Genomic DNA, 15,194 nt, shown 5'->3' with positions numbered 1-15,194 from the left:
AGCCCATTAATATATTACTATAATCTACACATAGAACTAGTGCATTGAGGGCAGGACTGAACACAGAATGCAAAACAGTGTCAATACCAGATCTAAACTGTCCACAACTTCCATTTGCTGCACTTAGCATGCTACCCCTGCAAGTAAGTGATCAAACCGCAACAGTGTGCTGGCACAGTATTAAAGGACCCTCCTAATTGTCATGCCTTAAATTCCAGCTTTAAGCCTGCTAAGAGAAAGCCTGCAAAACTCTTTAATAAATCATAGAAATCAGAGATAGAAATTAGGTCATCTTGCCCACGCCTCCTATCCACACTGTGAGTTTGCTACCCATACAGTGCTGCTGAGTGCTGTGTCTCGGCAACTCCTAAATGATTCAAGTGCTGAGGTTTCTCCCAATTCCCCAGGCAGGCTATTACACAGCCCAGCAAACCTCGCCGTCCGTCCCACTTACCAGCCTTGTCCTCTCCACCCCAGTTTTGCCTCTGTCCCATTTTGTTCTGTTCCTATTTATATCTCTCTCTGACTCCCCCAAAATCTGCTCTTCATGCTACCACAACCACCATCCAGCAAAAACTGTTGCTCAGGAAACATTCTTCTGCCTCTCCTGTAATCCCACTGTAGTGTGCTGCTATTTTTAGGAGAAAAAGGAGGTGGTAAGGGAATGAAAGGCTGCCAGCTCCAGCTGTACAAGAATAATGCTCCAGTACGTGGAAACTACATTACACTGTTTCCCTTTAAGCACATACAATTAAGCAAAACTTTCACTCTTCTGGAATGATCTAAAAGAGAAAGACAGAAGAGATGAAAAAGACAAATTCCAAGGTAAAAAACCTGCCATCTCACTTTACCTTTCAACCCTGCAGCTAGGCCTCTCCTTCCAGGGTTTTTCTCAAGATTTTACACTGGCATTTGCCTAGCAAGCCACACAGTTAAACTAACAACATACTGCCATAATTAAGTGATCAATTAAGAAACCTGCTTACATGAGGCAACTTTGCCTTGTGCCAGCCCTGCAAGCGGGAGCGAGACCTGTGTTTTACTCCTGCTTCGAGACAAGACGACATGCTGACCTCCCACAGGGCAGCTGCCCATCTCCCTCCACTACCTCCCCAGACAGTGCCAGATGCCCCATGCAAAGGGCAACTAGTGCCTGGGCTACCAAGACCACCTGGCTAAACCAAAAAGACCCTGCTTTCCTGACAGCATGTTTTTGTACCTCACCCACCATTGTTACCTTTATCAGACCTCGTATTTACTGACATGCAAAGTTAAGAACCACTACTAGGAGCAAACCAGAGGTACTAGGTTTCTTGCTGCAAATAATTCCCATAGGGAAGTGGCAATGTTTCTCTCTGTATGGATGTATATATCCATACACTGTCTCCAGCGCAGCTGTGGGGCACCCACAGCAATCACACTGTGCTGAAGAGCAGAGGGGCTGAGTGCTGCCTACCCCAACCCCTGCTCTGCAACAGCAGTAACTTAATTGGAAAAAAAAAAAAAAAAAAAAAAAAAAAAAGGTGATGAGTTCAGTGGACCTGGTGAAGTAATCATCTCCAGGGTCCTTAGAGAGATGACAGCTTCCTGATCTAAGCTATGATTTGGTAGGGTCAGATTTTGATACCTCTATCTAAACCGAATTGAGCCTTGCTTCACAGACAGGCTTACTGATTTCCGTGGGAAGACTGGCAGATAAAGATACTCCCCGACATGAGTCAGGGTGCAAGAACAGGTCTCTCAGTTAGCATAAACATATGTTTCCTAGGTCTGGAAGAGCTTTTTTTTTTTTCTTCACAGCCTGTTTGCATTTTCTGGTTTATTAAACAAGATTTCTTTTTCAGCCAATATGTCCTAGGAAACCAGGAGGTGTTACACATAATTGCCCTCAAATTCATAAGGAGTAAACAAGGTAACCTCCACCACCAGGGACAACTCCTGCTCCATCGTTACCAGCAATGTCACGCTCCCCAGCTGCCAGGAGCAGTATCACCTCCTGCCACCGGGGAAAGGCTGCTGGTGCACGCTGGTGTGCGGCTGCCTCCCAGGATTTAGTCGCCTCCTCCACTCCTCTGGGGAGGTGGAGAGTGCTGCGGCTGAGCCACTGCAAGGGATGAAGCTCTGAGGATGAGGAATGTGGAGGGATGATCCCAAATCGGGAGGAGGGAGGGGAAGCAGGGCAGGTGCCTGGCCACCTTCCCCGGCGATGGGAAGGATGGACGGTGCCAGAGGCTCCAGCCCCAGCAGGGACCCTGCCAAGGAGCCCAAAGGAAGGCGCACCCAGCCGGTGACTGCAGCCAGGGGAAGGGGGCGTGCGGCGGGAGCGATAGGCAGGAGCCTGGCTGGGGGACCAGGACACAGCCAAAGAGAAGAGCAAAACCACAGGCCCAAGCGTGCAGCTTTCTGTGGTCTGACACAGGCCAGAGACAGGCTCTTTCCCTTCCTCTCTCCCGTGAACATCCCATCGTGCATCAACAGGGCTTCAGCCAAGAGCCTGCCACAGACGGCTACTCCCACCCCGCTTGCTACCTGCAGCCCATCTGGGATCAAAACCCAGCCCCTGTTCTAGGAAAAAGGCTGCAGCAAAAGCCAAGCAATAGATGCACAGTACACCTTGGTAGTTCAGATTTTAACATAGCCCAAAATCAGAAACATCAACCATTCTCCATTCCGCGTGGGAGCTTTCTTTTCCCACTTCGAACTTATTAGAGCAGTGCCATGACTTTTCCCTTCTGTCACATTTGTCAGTAAACATACATTTCATACAAATAAATGCATGTAAGCATGTATCCAAAACTGTATCCTGCTTTCTTCTCCTTACACTCCCCCCCTTCCCAAAATACTTCTTTATATTCACATATGCTTTCCATTTATTCTAGCCCTTTACCCCCCACACGTGCTCCAAGCCCACGGTTTCCACATTCTTCTTTAACCCTCTAAAGACTTTTCTCAGTGGGATCAAACATCTGGTGGGTGATCCTCATGCAGATTTCAGTACTTCTTTTGTTTCTCAGCTTGCCAACAGATCAGTTTTGATAGGTAGTGAAGCCACTGAAAGGGATTCTCTGTCTGTGGCATACAAAGTATTTCCAAGATCTATAAAGGAAAGGGTAAAAATTGAAGGGGTCTATGTAAAAAGAGGTTTCCCCCCCCTTTTTTTACTTCTATGTGCTTTCTAAACTTTTATTTATGTATTACCCTTTCATATACCACATCCCATAGGATGCAAATAGATTAATGATTTAGAAGATTATTATAATTTCCTTTTTGCTTTTATCCACTTTATTGAAGAACAACCTGCTCTGATGATATAGTCAAAGTCAAAGTAAAATGCAAAGATTTCATTTTCCTCCAGAGACAAAAAGCTGACAATTACTCAAATTGCATTATATCAATTACTCAGGAAGGGTGCAGGAGATACTGAGTTTGCTGTCTATACAGCACATTGTCTCAGATTAACTCAGTTGTCCCAAATACTGACCCATTTCTGCTTTTCCACAGATATTTAGTCCTCGGCAATCCTCCTGAGTTTCCTCTGCACTGATGCTTATGGTGACAATGATTGAGAATGGCAGGGGCAGGAGCAAAGGGCCCATAGGATTTCTCTTACCAAAGCCAAGATAAGCGGTTATGCTCCTCTTCTCCACTACTTGTGCCATTCATTTTAAGAGATAGAGATCCTTCCAAAGAAAACAAGCATTTCTCTTTGGGTTTTTCTAGCCAGCTAATGTGAGAGGAAGTGCTATGTGTCCATATACACATTTAGACTTGGACCATTCCCCAACCATTAGAAATGACTAATACTGGAGATTAAAAATTAAGAGAAACGTCATAAAACCTAGCTAATCCATCATCTTTTCAGTAGTTCATCTCTTTTAAAGGCTCCCTTTATGGTACTGATTCAAACTGCTTAGCGATGCTTATTTAAGTCTAGTTCTGGGTAACACTCTTTTACATACTCTATAACTTCTGTACCAAATAAAAACAATCCATCATGATCCTTTGGAATAAACACATTTTCAGCTTAATTTTCAGCTTAGTTGACAGCAACCATATTTTTCAGTTATACGCATGCATTTATTTTCACTTGATTAGAGAAATATTATGTCTGAACAAAACACTTTGAAAATTCAATCTCTGCAGTGATAACATACTTCCAGTTAAAAATGTGATGAAGAAGATGCTAAAACACAATATCCCAGGGTCATGCTATACACACTGAAAAAGCAGTCCTGCAGACTCATGAAATAGCCCTCCCTGCACAGATCGACCCTTTGTTTTCAAAGCCCAACACACATTGAATGCGTACTGAATCTACACAGATTCTCACCCCAGGACGTATTTCTATGTGATAAAGTCACACAGTTATTAATACTTTCATGTTGAAAATACTGTAGCTGGAGAGATAAAGCTGATGCTTCATCTCATGAGAAACAAGTATTCTTTTATAACCACTTATAAATGGTTTGATGTTTTCTCTGAGACAACAAGCAGTCATTTACTGGTACATGAGATTTCCATGAAACAAGTCTGAATGTCACCCATCATGAATAACACATTTCAAGAACTTTCTGTTAACTCAAGATCATGCCTGAAATACAAAGAAGTGACATTTTACATATTTTTAAAAATAACCATGCATAGCCCCCAAGGAATTCACAACCACTGCACCAAACAACAAATCTAACAAATATAGGTGTGAGCACGCTACCGTGGGTCAAACCTACCACCAGTGCCCATATTATCTATAAAAAAACCCCCAGCCTTCAAAAAAAACCAAAACCAAAACCGTGAACAGTAATTCTTTTCCATTAAAGAGTAAATATTCAGCAGGTTTCCACTACAGACAATTAAAAAAACCCAAAACCAACCTCACCCTCTTTAATGCAAAAATTACGTAAGTTGTAGCTTCACCTTCACTTGCTCCTTCTCAGAAGAGAATAAAACCCCAACTAAAATTAGACCTCTCCAGTTTTGCTGCATGCAGCTCACCAGCAGACACAGCCCTGCCCTGTGAGGAGCCACCAAGGTGGAGGCGTGGGGGGGGGGAAGCTGGGGATGGTGCCACACCCTGCTGCCCTCCCACCCTCCTCCTCCTCCTCCTCGCCCTCCCAAAGGCAAAACCTGCCCACCGCAGAAGCAGGCTCTCATCCGATGAGCTCCTGACACGCATCCGACCAGCTCCTCAGTCATACAGGGCAGCCACTGGTGAGAAAAGGCCACCAGCTGCACCCTTAATGGAGGGATGCGACTGTGTGCAATTAGTTCTGGGAGAGGCCAGGGCTGTACGGGTCTGATTAAATAAAAATCAATGTATTTTTAACACTTCCCGATGTGTTTTACATTCTCTGCTGCAGCAAGCAGGTCTGCAGCACACCAACAGCTCAAGGAGCCTTCCAGCTCAAGTGGTGCCGTAAGGAATAAACTTCCAGCAGCTCTTACTCTAATGCGGTGCTCTTGGGCTCTCCTCCCCTTATTGCCATGCAGGTCTCATCCTCACGTTAGAGCTGAAACTTTCCAACCCAAGGAGACCAGCGCAGCAGTACTCGCCTATACTATATTATGCATGTACACACACAAGTGCAGCAAGACCTGCGAATTTAACATCAGTGATGCAGCACAATGATCTTGACCTTTTAATACTCTATGAAAGGACTGTTCTCCATAGATTTAGAGGAAAAAGTACACACTCGATTGCATCTCACCAAAATTTACTGGCCAAAAACTTACGTATTTTGTTTATATTCTCATTTTGTACGAGATTTAGTTATACTTGTTTTCTTTACACAAATCTTTCAGCTTTCTATAGGCACAGACAAATGCTGACAATATTAAAAGCAAAATGAAAAGGCATCATTCAGCTCACCACACTGTAAAAAGACAGATGCACGTGGGACACACCTAACCCAGAGCTTTTTTTTTGGCAGGCCTCTGACTTGCAATCATTTTGACAGAAGACTTCAAACGTCGTCAGTATTTTCCTTTTGACTTACAAGCAACATGCACTTTGAGTTGAGAAAATAACTTTCCATCTCTGCCTCAAGCACAAGCACACACTAGAGAACAGCATTCAGAGTGATAACCACCTCTACTGAACGCCTTCCTCCTCAAGCGCAGCCCCGTAAGAAACAACAACAAAAATCAAGAAACCGCAAGGCCAGGTTGGCCATACTTTGCTACTTGCCACGATCAGAGGAGTGCGAGTTTTCGAGCTTCTCTGTATATACGATAAAAGTTTCAACTCCCAACGAAAAACTAGAAAACCTAAAAAAGACAAAACGCTATTTCCCCTCGCCCGCCCCCAGCCCCTCTGTGGTCACCCAAGGGTGAGAGGGCTCGCAGCCGGGATGCAGGAGGACAGGACCCGCACAGCCTTCCTGCCGGCCGCGCCCTCGCCTTCCCCATCTCCCCACAGACCTGGCCAAGTACTGCAACTTCCACGCCGCGCTCCGCGGGGACACGCAGGGGGGGATGAGGGGAAGGGGGGGGGGGGAGGGGTGCTCAGCGCCCGGGCCGCCGCTCCAGCGCACCTGGGAGCCCGCGCCAAGGCAGGCGGGCGGGCAGGCGGGCGCGCCCCACGCGCGATTCCTCCCCCGGGCGGCCCCGGCAGCGCGGGGCGGAGCAGCCCCGGCCCGACGGCTCCGACAGGCGCGGGGCCCCTCGCTGCCGGCCGGGGCCGTGGGGCGGGGGCCGGCGAGGCGCTGCCACTGCAGCGGGCCGGGGCTGCGATCTGCTCCGTACATAACCACACCCACCGCATTGCAGAAGCCACGGCCGGGGGGGGGGGAACAGCCCCCCCGCCACCGCAAGGCGCGCAGCCCCGGCCGGGCGGTGAGGGAGAGGGGGGGGAGGCTGTCCGGCTCCCCCTGCACCGCCCAGGCGCTGTGCCCCCCAGGTGAGCGGGGCAGCGGGCGCTCGGTGGGGACAGCCCCCCGGGGGGAGGGGGGGGGGGGGCTCGGGGTGCGCCCTACCAAGCCAGGCACCCCCCCCCCCGCCGTGCCTCTGCCGCCTACATAAGTTTCCCACAGAAAATGCGTATCGCCCTAAAAAAAAAAAAAAAAAAAAAAAAAATTAAATTCCACACCCCCCTCCGCCTCCCCCTGGCACAGCTGCGGCGGGAGCAGCCGTGTCGTCCCCGTCCCCCCCGCCGGGCCGCAGCGAGTGCCCCCCCGCGGAGCCCCCCCCAGCCCTCCCCGCTCTGCGGGGGGCACCGCTCGCTGCCTCCCCCGGCGCCCCCAGGCATCCCGGTCTCACGCACACGCCGGCCCCCTCCGCGGCTGCTAACTTAAAAATGGCTCCTAGGAATGATGTTTATATATATATTTTTTTTATATATATATATATATAAATAAATACGTATATATTAAAAAAAAAAAAACACCAAAAACGGGGGGGAGGGGGGGTGCAATCTGCCCGCGCCCCCCCCGGGCATATCCTCCGCTTCCCCCGGCGGGGAAGAGGCTGCACGCACCAGCGGCGGCGGGAAGGTACCTTGGCGGCGGCGGGGGCGCCCTGCGGCGGGGAGCGGCGGCGGCGGCGGTACCGGGGCGCGGGACTGCTCCCGGCGGCGGCGGCGGCGGCGGCCACGGCCACGCGTCAGCAGCGGCAGCGCAGCCCGGCTCTGCCCAGAGCGAGCCTCCGCCGCTTCCCAGCAAATCAGGGCTGCGGAGGCTCCTCCGGAGAGAGGGAGGGAAAAAGGGAAGGAAAAAAAAAAAAAAGAGGGGGAAAAAAAGAAGGGGAAATAAAAAAAAGCCCACGCCGCGGAGAACGGCAAAAGCTGGATGCTGGCAGGTTTCTGGAGCCAGTTCCCCCCCCCGCCGCCTGCTCCCCAGGCACACAGCAGGGAGGCCCCCCCCCCCCCCCAGGCACCGGGATCCCCACCTGCGTCCGGAGGGATCCAGCCGGGTTTTGGCTCAGCTAAATGAATTCTTCTATTTAGACAGATGAGTTTAGCTGCTGCAGTTGCAACCAAACCCCGGCGATGGAGAGACTCCCTGTGAACTTAAAAGCAGCAAGCTGGGTGCTGGCAAAGTCTGGCTTTGATTTATACTTGGGGGTTTTGCTGGAGGGATACCAGCCTTTTCAATTTTAATCTCCAGTGACAAACCACATGGTCTTAAAATTTGGACTCTTGTTTCACTCAACAGCATCACCAAAACAGAAAAAAATATAAGTCCTGCCACACATCAGCTCCTGGTCCAGAAAGGGTAAAACAGAACTGAAAATGACTTTTGAGTTTTCACTACAATACAGACCACTGCATGCCACATGTCAGAAAGCATCAAAAGTTCCCAGCACATACAGAAGCCATTTGGAACGGGATAATCCTACTTGCACCATTCCATTTTGGTAAATACATAGCTCCTCTCAGAGCACACAACTGAGCTTTCCACTAACTACACGCATACGAGCAGCTACTGGATTTGAGACTCTGCCGCACCACGGCTCTCAGAGGCACTGCTCCTTCGCTTCTCTGGGGGACCAGAAGCAGCTGAACTTGCTCTTTTCCAGGGGAGGAATTGGCCGTGGGAAGGGTAGCAATGGCTGGCTGGCTGTGGGAGAGACACAGACCAACACACTCTCATGCTGCACCTTCCATCCTGTTGCAGCACAGTGGATAAATGAGGCTTATTCTCTCTTTAGATGGTGTATTTTGAGCTCCCCAAAGTGATCCAAATTATATTCAGGCCTCTGATATGAGTCAGAAGAGAGAAAATAAAAATCTCCTCTAATTAGCAGCATCTCTGTGAGATTTAAAAGAAAGAAAGAGGTTTTGACAGTAGTCAGTGGACGTACCATTTCTCAAATCTGCAAAACTGTGCTGCTTTGTATTTAACACAGAATTGTAGCAAGACACACACACACAACCCCTTTACCTGCTATGCAGGAGTGCCATTTAGCAGATCTGTCACACCGTAACATGCATAAGAAGGAGAGGGACTTCAAAAGGAAAACGCATGCCATCAACTAAGAGAGGGAATACCTCTAGTCATGCAGCTGAAATAAAAAGGCTTGTATACTCTTCTCCACCAGGAGCTCTGGAAGCCATCATGAATCACAAGGGAATGGATTTGACAGCTAATGCACACATTAGAGTCAACAAGGTTTGATTTAAAAAAAAAAAAAGAAAAGAAAAAAAAAGAAAAAGAGCACAGAAAGAAAAGGACTGAGTTGGTTTGAACCAAATCGAGTCTCAAAAGCAAGCTAGGAGACTTAAGAAGTATTATTTGAAAAACAATGCAAGATGTACCAGCTCAACCTTTTGCAGCTCTTGTACTGCCCGTTAAAAAGCAAGGTGTTGACGCTGCTTTTAAGCAGAGATACACATTCACAGCAACACATGTTGTCCTTGAGCAGTACTGCAGGCAGATTTGCCCCAAAGTTACAATATACTCCATGATCCCTTTTGTGGATGTACTGCATATATAATAGCATCTTTCATCTGAGGATCTAGGCAGCTTTCAGCACACTGATTTAACCTCAAAACATCAAGTGGTATTAACAGGCTGTTCCTACAAGCAGGAAATCTTTGCAACAGACATGAGGTAGCTGGTACCCCTGGGCTACCAATATGGGCCTAAGTTTCAGAGTTCTTAACACTCAGAGTATTTTTTTTTCCATTTTCAAATGTTCCTTTCTAATTTCAAAGTGGGTTAGTTGGCCAGCTTGCCCTGACTTCTGTCAGATGGGAGCTCCATGGAAGTTTAGATTTCCGTGAATCAGCAGTTTTTAATTATTTAAAAAACAACTGTTCTTCCAGTAATTTCTAGCAAGCCCAAATCCATACCCTTCTCACACAGGTGGGAAACATAAATAACCCCCCTGCACTTCACTACAGTCATCCCAATGTCCATTACACAAAAGGAAGCTCGGATGACAAGTCCAGGCAGCACTAGAAGAGACTGATCTCCTGCCTTGCTATGGGACAATGGTTTTATTTTTGCTATTTTCTCACCCTTCTGGAGGTGATGATTCAGACCTGGATGTCAGGAGCAAATGAGTTAAAGGCTCCCATTTGAGTTTCTGTTCATCTCAACTCCCAACGCATCTGAAACAACCCCACCAGCAGCCAGACGCACAGCCCCTGCTGCCTGCCACAGAGAAGTTTTTAACTCCTACATTCTGCTCATTTCAAAACAACACCAGCTTGCGTGGGAAGCGGGATGCCACACACTCATGGTTGCCCTGAACCCTTCAGATCCTGCTGCTCTAGACACAAGCTCCCTGCATGCTGCTCCACCCACCACCGCCTCTCCATTTCGATGGCTGCAGAAAACCTCCCCCAGCCCACTGTGCCAGGTCATCCCCTCTCCTCCTCCCATATCCAGAGTGCCCCATTCTCCATCCGCACTCAGCCCCTTCTCCCCCTCCCTCCACTACCACCATACCTCTCAGCCAAGGGCCTCCCAACCCTCTATTCCTCCTTTGCCCTTGCAAGAGGTATCTCTTCATCTTCCTCTCCTCCAAAGCAGCTTCCTTCCCCTTGTGCCATATACCTTCCCTGCATTTTCTCCAAGCCAGGATCCTCCATTTCCTACCCATGCAAGGAGCTAGATGTGCATCAGGAAGCCAGGCTGCTGCCAGCACCTCATCCTTTGGGGAGGAAGGCACATAGCTATCGAGGTGTCAGGACTCCACTCTATGAGCAATAGTCACCCAGGAGATGAACACTAAGCTGGGGAAATGGATAAAATAGGCGGCAAGCTCTGCCCTCCATTCCCTTTTCTAGCCATCCATCACTTCTGGTTTTCCAGTTTCTCCCACATGCAACTTGCTTGGGAAAGTCCTGCAAAGGGAAGGAGGAAGGAAAGAAGTTGTTCCTGGCACGAAAAGCCAGGGAGTAATAAAGGGAACGACAACCTCTGACATGAAGCAGGTAAATTAGAGGTGGGGAACGGAAGGGTGCCAACACATGCACCCCCCTTCCCCATGGGGTACCAGTCAGAGGAGGGGAGCCATAAGGAAAATGGGCCTGCACAGAATATTTGGCCACGACAAGGTGGTTTTTTTTTATAGGAGAGGGGAATTGGGAGGCATGTGGTCTCTGCCAGGAAAGAATGAATAGGCAACCCTGGAAGAGCAGGGACAAGGATTATTGCCCAGTCCTGGGAACTGCTGCCTAAAACATTCTTGTGATTCCCTAATTGATTGGACATGGCATTCAAAATAGCGCGTTACAGAAAAGCAAGACACAAAAATGCTATCAAACTCAGCAAAAGACCATCTCAAGCTCAGCCAACGATGAATTAGCTGGGTACAGCACTTTGAAAAATGGCAAGTACTATAAAGCAGTAGCATTATTACAGCATTATTAAGAAGATATTTCTTAGCAGACAGGAGCTTGGCACTATCTGTCTAGACGGGTAGATGGGTTTGGAGTCGAACTGATTTTTTTTTTTTTATTATTATTATTACCGTATCCACTTCCATTTATTAAAAGCAAACTGTTCTGCCCATGACTCATGCAGCTTAGCTTTCTGCATGGCAATGAAACAAAATTCTCATAATTAAGAGTGATCACTGTGAGACAGCAGATGAAGGTAAGATTTAGAAATCAGACCAAATCTTCTATTTCTGTCTTCCCTCACTGCAAACATAATGCCCACAGACCTCTAATTGGCCAATATTACCATTGCCTTCAAATATATATAAGTAGTAAACCTTCAGGTGATGTATCCCTTAGTGCAACTCAGTGACACAGCAGGTCAGATTTATTCTTGACACTGGTTTATTGACCTCAGTGCAGGGATTTATTTGGTCTGTCATTTGAAGTAAGTTTCACTCTGCCAGTCAGTGCCAAATGCACCCCATTTTAAGACTACTGAAGGAACAATAAGTAAATTTGGCCCCAGTGCTTCTGCAACTGAAATCCTGCCTATAGAAGATTTACTGCTATTAATTCAGCACTGCTCTTTGCCACTTACATATCTGTGGCTACTTTCTGACTGAGAGCATTAACTGGATTATCAAGTGATTACCTCCTGCTGCAGTTCTCCAGCACCTATTATAAATCAAAGGTAACCAAATTTTATCTAAGATGCTTTGGGAGGTACCTGAGGCTGTGCCCAAAACAGACGAGAATTAGTTTTCAGATAGAGTAATAAACTGAAGCTTTTTATCTCAGTTAAGGTTTTCATTTTTAATTTATTTTGTGTATGCATAATCATTAATATGGTTTAACTGTACTCTGATTTAATATACACTGACTAAAAGAAACGGGAAATACAGACAATATGCAATATGCAGTTAACACAAATTTATTTTAAGTAGGGTTCCTAAAGAGCCTAACAATGAGGGAGGCAAGGACAACTCTCATCTTCTATTGGCAATTCTAGGACTGAGAGCTTTCTAGATGGCGACCACCTCTACTGAGGTCAACATAGACCATTCTCCTTTACTGGGCTGCTTTCTGCTGAGTCCATTTATTTCAATCCATGAAATTCTGGCTTTTTGTCCTCATTCGCACTGTTTTGCCCTACTTGTGGGTTGTTAACCAGGAAAGCAGATACTTTCCTTCCCCTTTTTTGCATGCCATTAAACCCAGTCTTGCATTTTAGTTAAAAAACTATCTTTAGCTCTTCTATGTCTTCTTTTCATGAAGCATCGAATTCAGAGAAGGATTTAAGCAGGAGTTTAACTTGAGCATAAGCTAAAGGCTCACTGACTCAAAGGAGAATCAACACTCATATTTAGTAAGTACTATCAGAAATAGAAATGCCATCCTGAATCACAACTGCTTTCCACAAATTTCTTTTTAAGATACCTCTTCCTTACGGCACCTATAATAAAACAACTCTCAGTGGCCAGGTTAATAGGCACAGCCCCCAACTGCTTTTATATCATTTGCCTTGGTAAACTGCAAGATTTACCAGGGAGGGAAGGCACTTTAATGAGTGTTTGCATAGCACCCAACACAGTTCACCTCTCATCTTAATGAAGGTTAATAGCAATTAAGGGAAGCACTAGTAGGTTCTTAATGAATAACTCTGCTTATGCTTATCATAATACTAAAGTGTTATTAAGAAAAGGTAAGAACTCCTGCTCAAGAGTGAACATATCTATCTTATATCCGTACTGTCTTACAGTTATGCATGCTAAGATGTCACAGGTTGTTTTCTTTAATGGTTGAAAGATTACTTTAGTTCCAAGGACTCATTAGAATGAAAACATTTCTGACCTGGCATGTCTAAAGAAGAATTTTAGGTTCCTTTTAGGCTACCTTTCCTGTCAAACTATCCCTCTCCATTTTTATTCTCTCAGAGTGCCAGAAGAGTAGAAAACCAAGCTCCGATGTTTGACAACAAGTAAACTTTACTCACGGAAGGGAAAAGGCTGGTGGTTTTGATCTACCAAATATGCTTACTGAAGAAAACGGTAAGTAAGCAAAACCCCCAAATATACTCTTGTCTCTAGTCAGAAACGCACACACTTGTTCCCAGTACGCTGCCTCCTCTTGCTCTTACTTCCTTCTTTCCACAACGTTTTAACAGCCAGCAGAAGTGGCTGCTCTTCACAAACCAAGGACACAGACAGGTCTGTGTCCACACTGTGCCTGGCTGCTCCAAGCCCAGCCAGCCAGACACAGCCCTTGCTCCTGCAGCCGGTCCCTGTCCCGCAGTCTGCCACGCTCTCCCAGCCAGTTAAATATCTGCATTACCAACAGGAGAAAAGTCTCCATCTTTTTCCCCTTTTCCTGGCTGCTCCTTCACAGTTCTGTCCTGCCCCCTTCATCAAGACACTACAAGCATTTGTTAAAGTCATGGGAAGAAGTAGGCAAACCCACCTGAGTTAAAACTAAAAAGGGAGGAGAGACAATAAATCTGATCAATTCCTCACCATGATTCCCCATGAGATCTCATCAATATGAGACTCAAAAGCGTGGGGTGTGGTGTGACATGAGAAGTGGGGATGACGGCAGAGTCACACCGCCGCCTCTTCTGGCAGCCGCGCCAGCCTGTGCTGGCATCAGACTGTGCTGTTGGCCACCAGCCTTTATTTATGTGAGCAACTGCTCAAAATTATATCCCTAACCTTCAGACCCTGCCTGAACGGGCTCACAGGGATCAGTCCACCTCTGGCTAGCAGACGGCCTCTGCACACAACCAGGAGCTCTTCCACCTTATGTTTATAGCTGCTCAGACACTTTCAGAATGCATCACCTTTTAAAAAGATACTCTAATTCAGTTTACAGTTTAAGTCTCACATTCAGTTAATGGGACACTGCCAGTAAAACTGAGTTGAAGGTAGTGAGAAGAGGAGAAACCCGTCCCTTCCCTCTGCTTCGACAGCTTACTCCCCCTGCAACTTGCTCTCACTGTCAGTACTCACAGAGAAAAATAAGGGGGTACCGATCCAGGCTCTTGGCGTCTTTCCCTTGGCAAATATACTAGCACACCTTAAAGGCAGGTGCCCTGTGTGCACCATATTGTATCCTGGGATAGAAAAGTAGCAGAGAGTGACACTCCACTGGTTTCTTTCTAACTGAAATGCAGCTAATTGCTAACTGGACACAGACCTCCAAAACAACGCAGGCATCTGTGTGTGTATCTCTGAAGAGCAATTCTCTTAATAGCATGAAAATGTTACTGTTAACTTAAAAGAGCGACCCAAACAAACCAAAACAAACCAACCTCATCTTCAACTCACTACTTTAAACTAAACAAATTTCACTCAACCAAATGACAAATGATATAATTTGTCCCCTAGGCGCTGAAAAATATCCAAGAAAGGCATCTCAGCCTCTCACGCTTTTGAAAAGCTTTTTACACTTCGCAAATAACAAGTATCATGAACAGCCTCTCACAGTGCAAATGTTTAATTTAGCACACATGCCCCAAACCAGTAATTTTAGGACTGGGTTTGCTCAGTTGCCACCGGGTTGCTCCCAGTAAACCTGCATGCAAACATCTGTCCGGCTGCTCCTGGAGAGACACACGCACAGCCCAAAGTTGCCAAGCAACATCCCCGATGCCTTAAGCATCAGGCCAGCTCGCCTGCTTTAAAGAAGTTACTCAGAAAAAAAGCTGATAGGAAAGCACAAGCTTACGTAAGGACCCTGCATTTAGAAGAGGTGCTCTGCCTCTTTCCCAGAAAATTCCTGGGTGTACAATTTGTTCTTTGTAGTAAAATAAATGCAGCGATTCCTGTCATCACCTCCAAAAAAAAAAAAAAGGAACAATTTCCATGCTGGAGTT

General features: G+C 46.7%; 1 protein-coding gene across 22 annotated transcripts in view; it reads right to left on the bottom strand.

Moving 5' to 3' along the window:
- Positions 1-15,194, bottom strand: part of EPB41L3 (erythrocyte membrane protein band 4.1 like 3) — a 141,125-nt gene that overhangs the window by 86,369 nt on the left and 39,562 nt on the right. For 6 of the 22 annotated variants that reach the window (XM_075023049.1, XM_075023051.1, XM_075023052.1 and 3 more), the window contains exon 1: positions 7,492-7,821. The exons of 3 other annotated variants lie outside the window; for them this stretch is intronic. The gene's annotated coding sequence lies outside the window, so the exon portion shown is untranslated. Of the gene's footprint in view, positions 1-7,471; positions 7,830-15,194 lie in introns of those variants that run through there. 13 more of the 22 variants (XM_075023036.1, XM_075023043.1, XM_075023042.1 and 10 more) reach the window with 7 other exon arrangements.

Source organism: Buteo buteo, chromosome 3, assembly GCF_964188355.1.
Source record: "Buteo buteo chromosome 3, bButBut1.hap1.1, whole genome shotgun sequence".
NCBI classification, from domain to species: domain Eukaryota; kingdom Metazoa; phylum Chordata; class Aves; order Accipitriformes; family Accipitridae; genus Buteo; species Buteo buteo.
The sequence above is the reverse complement of the archived record's forward strand: the minus strand, read 5'-3'. Positions and strand labels throughout refer to the sequence as shown.